Source organism: Benincasa hispida, chromosome 9 (assembly GCF_027475165.1).
Source record: "Benincasa hispida cultivar pf3 chromosome 9, pf3_genome.v1.1, whole genome shotgun sequence".
Lineage (NCBI taxonomy): Eukaryota > Viridiplantae > Streptophyta > Magnoliopsida > Cucurbitales > Cucurbitaceae > Benincasa > Benincasa hispida.
In genome coordinates, this window is record NC_143486.1 from 51455483 (window position 1) to 51463941 (window position 8459).

The 8459-nt window shown below is 40.2% G+C and overlaps 1 non-coding gene across 1 annotated transcript; it reads right to left on the bottom strand.

Annotated features, from left to right (window-relative positions):
- Window positions 1-6907: 6907 nt before the first annotated feature.
- On the bottom strand, window positions 6908-7014 carry LOC120087448 (small nucleolar RNA R71). Its single transcript, XR_005484589.1, has one exon. It is a non-coding gene; the product is annotated as a small nucleolar RNA R71 (small nucleolar RNA).
- Between the last annotated feature and the right edge of the window lie 1445 nt (window positions 7015-8459).

An 8459-nucleotide genomic window follows, 5' to 3' on the forward strand; every position in this document is an offset into this window, starting at 1 on the left:
GAATTGAAACCAGGATTGATCAATTTATTACCAACTTTCAGAGGACTTGCAGAGGAGAACCCCCACAAACACATTAAAGACTTCCATATGATTTGTGTAAGTATGAGACCCTACAGAGTCACAGAAGAGCAACTGAACCTAAGGGCATTTCCTTTCTCACTACAAGACGATGCCAAGGATTGGTTGTACTACTTGGCTCCTGGATCCATTACTACTTGGAATGAACTGAAAAAGAAATTTCTTGAAAAAATTTTCCCAGTCTTTAGGACCCATTCCATAAGAAAAGACATTTATGGTATAAAGCAGTTTGTGGGAGAATCTCTATCTGAATATTGGGAATGCTATAAATGATTATGTGCTAGTTTTCTCCATCACCAAATTTCTGACCAATTACTATTTCAATATTTCTATAGTGGTTTGCTTACCTATGACAGGAATTCAATCGACTTAACAGCTAGGGGTACTCTTGCTGACAAAACACTCAGAGAGGCCTAAGAATTGATATCTGGCATGGCTGAAAATAAGGGCCACTGAATTTGATGTATCTGGTAATTTAGAAGTAAAAGAATTAAAAACTCAAATTTCTAATTTGACTTCTCTTGTGACACAATTGGCCCAGGGAGGAGTAGCTCAAGTTAAGGCTTGTGGAGCCTGTGGATAGTTGGACACACATCTGAAGCATGTCCTCAAGCTCAAGTAAATGCAATTGGGGGATACCAGAGAAAGTACGACCCTCATGGCCCAGTTTACAACCAAGAGTCGCACGATCACCCTAACCTTAAGTGGGGAGGTCTAGCCCAAGGACAGGGATATGATAGTTCTAACCACCCTAATCAACCGTCGTTGTCTTCCTCAAGTATGTCTTTAGAAGACAGCTTTAAGTCTTTAGCTGATACTTCTCTTAAATTTCAACAGGAACTCCAACAGCTATAGAAGGACTCACTTCAATTGTCTCAAGACACTAAAACCTATCAACAAGAGACCAGAGCAAGCATGGCCAATCTAGGGACTCAAGTTACACAACTAGCTGCTGCCATAAATCAAATCGAGAACAAAAGTTCTGGAAAGCTTCTTGCCCAACCAAACCATGCCAACGTCAGTGCTATGACACTAAGAAGTTGTAAGGAGCTTCCATCACCAAAGACCTCCTCTGATGATCCTCCTTCAGTCAGTAAGACAAATGAAGAAACTGAAAAAAAGTGATGGTGATCCTGAGGCACAATCACCTAAGGTAAGTACCCCTTCTACACCTTCTCTTGAACCTTACATTCCTAAATCTCCGTTTCCTAGCAAGCTAGCAAAACCAAAACAAGATTAAAGGGATGAAGAACTGATTGAGATGTTCAAAAGGGTTCAAATTAACATCCGACTCTTGAATGCAATTCAGCAAATACCCAGGTATGTTAAATTCCTGAAGGAGCTGTGCATCAATAAGAGAAAAGGTAAGGACAAAGAAAGGGTAGTGGCAAGTAAAAACATATCTGCTCTCTTAAAACATAATATGCCTAAAAAATGCCGAGATCCAGGTATGTTCACTTTGCCCTGTATAATTGGTAATAGAGTAATCCACCATGCCATGTTAGATCTAGGAGCTTCTATAAATGTCATGCATTATCATGTTTATGAAGATCTGAAATTGAATGATTTACAAAAAACTGATGTGTGCATTCAATTGGCTGATAGGTCTTATATCCAACAATTCGACATAGTTGAAAATGTACTTTTACAAGTGAAGGACTTAATTTTCCCAGTTGATTTTTACATACTACGGATGGATGAAATTTTTTCTCCCTCATCTTCAACAATTCTGCTTGGTAGACCTTTTATCAAAACAGCTAAAATAAAAGTTGATGTAAATAGGGGTTTCCTTTCTGTAGAATTTGGTGAGGAAGTTGTTTCTTTCAACATGTATGATGCTATGAAATCTCCTGAGGAATATTTGTCTGTATGTTTGATTGAAGCACATGATTTTATAGATGATATATTGCATGATGAAGATAACAATGCAAACATGTTAACTGCTCCATGTATTGATATAGACTCACATGACTTGTCTCTTGCTGCTATTAATGCCACTAAGATAAACGAACCTTCTTTTGACCTTGATATGCTTGATTTGCATGTACAAGGGACTGAGCTAAAAGCTCTCCCTAGTCACTTAAAATATGTGTACCTAGAAGAAAGAAATACCCTTCTAGTCATAATTGCCAGAGAATTGACACCGGCCTAAGAGGAATCCTTGATCAACATTCTAAAAACTTACAAAGAGGCCATTGGATGGACCTTGGATAATCTCAAGGGAATAAGCCCAACCCTTTGCATGCATAGAATCACCCTAGATGAAGGAGCCAACCCACGATCCAACCGCTCAAGAGGCTCAATCCCAATTTATAGGAAGTTGTTCTCAAGGAAATAATCAAGCTTAAAGAGGCCAGGATCATTTACCCCATTCCTGATAGTAAGTGGGTGAGCTCATTCACGTTGTTCCCAAGAAGACCGGTATGACCATTGTAGAGAATGACAAGGGAGAGATGGTGCCAATGCGTGTGCAAAACGGATGGAGGATGTGCATTGATTTCCGAAAATTAAATGGGGTAACAAAAAAAGACCACTTTCTTATCCATTTTCTGGATCAAATGGTGGAATGACTCGTCAGAAAGCCATTTTTCTGTTTTCTTGATGGCTTTTCTGGATTCTACCAAATCCCCATTGCCCAAGAGGACCAAGAAAAAACAACATTCACATGCACTTACGGTACATATGCCTTCAGGCGTATGCCATTTTGACTTTGCAACTCCTCAGGTACGTTCCAAAGGTGTATGATGAACATATTTTTAGATTTTATAGAAAAGTGCATAGAAGTGTTTATGGATGAATTTACAGTTTACAGAGAGTATTTTGAAGATTACTTGCATAACCTCAGTCTAGTCTTGAAACGATATATTGAGGCTAATCTTGTTTTAAATTATGAAGAATGTCACTTTATGTCTTCCCACGATATTGTGCTAGGACATTTAGTTTCTGTAAAAGGGATTGAAGTAGATAAAGCTAACGTAGATGTTATTGCTAACCTTCCCTATCCAACATATGTTAGGGAAATCTATTCTTTCCTATGATATGCAGGTTTTTACAGGCGGTTTATCAAGGACTTTTCGAAGTTAGCATTGCCTTTATCGACATTATTGCAGAAAGATGTTCCCTTTGAGTTTGACAAAAAGTGTCAAGAGACTTTCAAGACCTTAACGGGCAAGCTTACCACTACCCCAATTTTGTAACCTCCAAGATGGGACGTACCGTTCGAGATCATGTGCGATGCTAGCAATCTAGCTGTGGGACCGATGCTAGGACAAAGGATTGATCGAAAAAGTCACGTCATATGCTTTGCATCAAGGACCCTAAATCCCAATCAAATTAATTACACCACAACTGAAAAAGAAATTTTGGCCATCATTTTTGCTTTAGATAAATTTCGTTCTAATATCCTTATTTCCTGTTACTATCTTGGATTTCCTGTTACTATTTTTACTGACCATGCTGCTCTCATGTACCTAATGACCAAGAAGGAGTCAAAACCCCAATTGGTCCATTGGATGCTCCTTCTCCAAGAGTTCAATTTGACCATCAAGGATAGAAAAGGTGAAGAAAACTTGGTAGCTGACCATTTGAGCAGGATAGTACAAGAAGAAGACCTCATACCTCTATGTGAGGACTTTCCAGATGAATTCCTGTTCCATATCGACACACCCACTCCATGGTAAGAAAACAAAAATTAATTTCCTAGTAACAGGTAAGTTTCCCTACGATATGCCTAGTTCTAGAAGGGCCAAATTGAAAAGTGATTCAAAATACTTTGTTTTGGAACCATCATACCCTTGCAAGATTTCTTCTGACCAAATCATTTGCAGGTGTGTCCTAAATGAATAATTTGAATTTGTACTCACCTTTTGTGATGAGATGGCTTGTGGAGGGCATTTTAGTCCTAGGAGAACTATTAGGAAGGTTTTAAATAGTGGGTTGATTTGGAATTCTCTATTCGCCGACTGCTTTGCATTTTGTAAATCTTGTGAGAAGTGTCAAAGGTCAAGATCTTTATCTAGGAGGAATGAGATGCCATTAAATTCTATTTTTGTATGTGAATTTTTTTATGTATGGGGTATGGATTTCATGGGCCCTTTTCCTTCCTCATTTGGGTATTTATACATTCTTTTAGCAGTTGACTATGTTTCGAAGTGGGTCGAGGCAATCCCCACCAGGACTAATAATGTTGTTGTGGTTTCAAGTTTTTTAAGAGCTAATATTTTTTCTAGATTTGGTATACCTCGTGCTATAATCAGTGACCAGGGTACTCAAACTGGACCATCGAGGCACTCATAAAAAAATATGGAGTACACCATCGTGTTGCCACTCCGTATCACCCTCAGATGAATGGACAAGCTGAAATATCAAATCGAGAGGTCAAAAATATCTTGGAAAAGACAGTGAACCTGACTAGGAAGGATTGGAGCACGCCTTGACGATGCTCTTTGGGCATACAGATGATAATGGGCAGAAATGCACGTTATTACAGTGCAAAGATATAAAACAATGAAGAATTGCGATGGTAAAAATATATAAAATCGTGTCCAAAAGCAATAAGTTGAGAACATTGCGATTGCATGCGTCCATCGCATTAAACTAGCTAATTTACGTATTTTGTTCAGGAAAATGTGTTGGCGCAAGGCAGAGTTGCGATCCAAGGAATTCAGCATCCGAAAGCATTGAAAGATTGCGACCACTAGGCTATGCGATCGTATGCGTTCACGAAGATCTTCTCAAAAAGGTGGCCGCATAGAGACGGCGCATCAAGGTGAAGGCTTAATAAATCACGATGGGACAGAAAGCTGATGACGGTCGAATCCAAATTTAGTTGACAAGCCGTTAACGACACACTGTAGCAAGTACACTTAACTTTTTGGTGACAATTAATCAGAGCATCAGACAGAGAATTAATGACATCCAATCAGTGCAATTATTTGAGAGAAAAAACTCCACCCTGAAGCTCTATAAATACTGAAGGCCACCTTCATTAAAGGAGTTCGGTTCCACTATTCAGAATTTAGAGTTCTTCTTCACCATATACTTAGATAGTCGTAGTCTGTAATATTATATACTAAGAAGGCGAAGGTGAGTGAAGAGAGAAGACGTCGAAAGAATGTCCTAGTTAACTCGGAAGAGTGCTGGGAAGCGTTAAGAATAGAGAGAGGGCTGTCTCTTGCGGAAGCAAGAACATTCTTTGGGTAGAGTAGAGAAAACTCAGTGTAAAAGCCTTAGGAAGCAAGACATTGCTACCAGGCTCTCTATCCTTATTTTTCATTGTCATTTTGTATTCTGAACTTATTTATAAAATGGAATTTGTATCTCTATATCTGTTCGCTCTCTTTACATTATGCATGAGTAACTAAATTGTTGAATGGGTTGAGAAGCACTTAGCTAGTATAACCTGAGATCTTCACTTTATGCGATCATCTTGTATTATGTATGCGTCATTTGTCCTTTAGAGATGCTCAGGAGGGTGGTCTAAGGATAGAATCTAGGCTTGGAAAAGTTAGATTAGAATCTAGGCTCGGAAGAGTCAGATTAGAACTGCATAATCAAGAGATAAAAACTTAGGTATAAGTTCTGTTTGCTATTAATGCATCGCATGTACCCTAGAGATAGGATATGGTGGTATACAGTCACCTTGTATCTATATGCATCATTCATCATCGCATAGACAAGAAATAGAGACTTAGGAATGAGTCCTATAGACATCATCGCATATATCGCATGCGTCCTAAAATTAGAAGCCATAACATTTACATTGGAAGATGAATTGCTGTTGCATGTGTGTAGCATGATCGCATAGCTTGAACGCAATCTCAGGAAGCGCTAGCTAAATACCTTCTCAACCTGCTCCCCCACATACTCATTGTAACTTTCATTGTTATTAACTCTTCTTTCAAGTTCGCTGCATAGAATCCATACATTAAACAAACATACCAACCAACGCATTGTTTTATTTGTCACCGCAAAGAAATCTGAAATCACCGTCGCATACTCTCTCCATAGTCCCTGTGTTCGACCCTGGGCTTACTATGTAACCTAGTAGGATTTATATTTGGGTCTTGCTAGGAAAACTTGCATGCATAATGCATACACCACCATCGCATTATACACCATTATTTCATTGCATTAACCACGCATCAAGTTTTTGGCGCCGTTGCTGGGGACTACGGAAATACATTGTGCTAACGGTAACTTTTTTATTTTCTTTGCAGACTCTCCATCTCTGTGCACTGCTTCTCTTTAGGTAAGTGAAGAAGCGGGTGTCGTATGAGCGAAGGACAAAATCCTTAGCCCAATTACGACCCAGAGATTGAGAGAAATTTTCGAAGAAGAAGAAGAAATAGCCACCAACAACAAAAATAAGAGAGATCCAAAAATGGCGGAGCAACTAGAAGATAGAGCACCAAATGCAAATAATATCATGGCGAACCCCATCCTCTTGGCGAACGACCGCAATAGGCCCATTCAGGACTATGCGTCGCCCAACCATTATGATTTCTCACCAGGAATCATGAGGCCAGCTCTTGATGGATCGAGATTCGAGGTGAAACCGGTGATGCTGGAGATGATTCAAACTGTCGAACAGTTTGGTGGTAGGCGTGGCGAGGATCCGCACGCCCAACTTCAGAGTTTTATTGAGATCTACAATACGTTTTTGTTCCCAAACATCTTCGCTGAAGATGTTCGATTAACACTATTCCCATTTTCGTTGTGTGACTAGGCATGGAAATGGGCTTATTCTCTCGAACCAAGAGAGATTACATCATGGGAACAGGTAGTGGAAAAGTTCATGAAGAAGTACTTCGCCCCAATGGAGAATGCCAGAAGGAGGAAGTTGATCACTAATTTTGAATAGGATATTGACGAATTTCTCAGTGATGCCTGGGCGAGGTTTAAGAGGCTGGTAAGAGATTGCCCACATAATGGCTTACTAGATTGTCTACATATGGAAATTTTCTACCACGGTTTGTACCCTGCAGTGCAGATGGCTGCGAATGCAACAGCAGCTGGAGTATACTTACGATGAGGCTAAGGATATACTTGACCGCATTTCAAAGAATCATGAAGACTGGACAGAAAGCGATCAAAGACTGAGAATTAAAGACAGTGATACAAATAACGGGGCCATCGCATCCCTGCAAAACCAAATGACTGCAATGATGAATTTAATACAAGGAATCGCAATCAGCAGCCCAGGAATGCATAGAGGGCAGGTCAACGTAATAGACCAAACGAGCGCAAGTTGTGCTACTTGCAGTGAAGGCCATCCAATGGAAGAGTGTCTGAGGAACCCACAATATGTTTATTTCGTGAAGAATAATCCGTTTTCCAAAACTTACAACCCTGGGTGGAAAAACCACCCCAACTTCGCATGGAAAAATCAACAACAAAATTTTCAACCAATGGCGCAAAAGGAAGGGCCACCAGGATTTTTCACGCGAACAAATAGTAAAATGCAAAATCAAGCTAGCAGTTCGCAAGCGTCGCAATATTCATCTTTGGAGAGCTTACTAAAGCAGTATATTGAAAAGAATGAAACAGTGCTTCAGAATCAAGCGACGTTTATCTGCAATCTTGAAATTCATATGGAACAGATTGTGGGCGAACTCAAAAGTAGGCCGCAAGAGACACTGTTGAGTTCAACAAAGCTTCCGCGTAACCCAGGGAGTACGGGAAAGGAGCAATGTCAAGTTGTGACGTTGCAAAGTGGAAAGACAGTGGCAAAGGAGAAGAAGGAGCCCAACCAGACTGCTCCAATTGCGATGGAACCACAGACCCCGTTAACTCAAGAAGAAACAGAAGAACAAGAGATGATGGAATCGGAGATTGCGTCCACTTCGAAGCGGAAAGAACAGGGAACCATGAAAATACAGCTGCCACCATTCCCTCAGAGACTGAAAAAGAAGAAAAATGATGAAGTGCAGTATCAACGCTTCATGGACATGCTGAAACAGTTGCATATTAACATTCCTTTCACTGAAGCGATTGAACAGATGTCGAAGTATGCGAAGTTTCTGAAGGACATGTTGACGAAGAAAAGAAGCATTGTAAGTTCGCAACGGTGGCATTGACACAAAGTTCAAAATCCATAATTCCACCAAAAATGCGCGACCCTGGAAGTTTCACAATACCCTACTCGATCGGCGGGTTATACATTGGTCAAGAGCTTTGCGATCTCGGGGCCAACATCAACTTAATGCCCCTATCAATTTTTAAGCAGCTGAATGTGGGGTAGTTGGCGCCCACGATGGTGACTCTCCAGCTAGCTGACAGGTCCCTTGTTCATCCAGAAGGGAAGGTGAAGGATGTCCTAGTCACGATGACAAATTTATCTTACCGGCAGACTTCATCATCCTGGATTATGAAGCGGACAA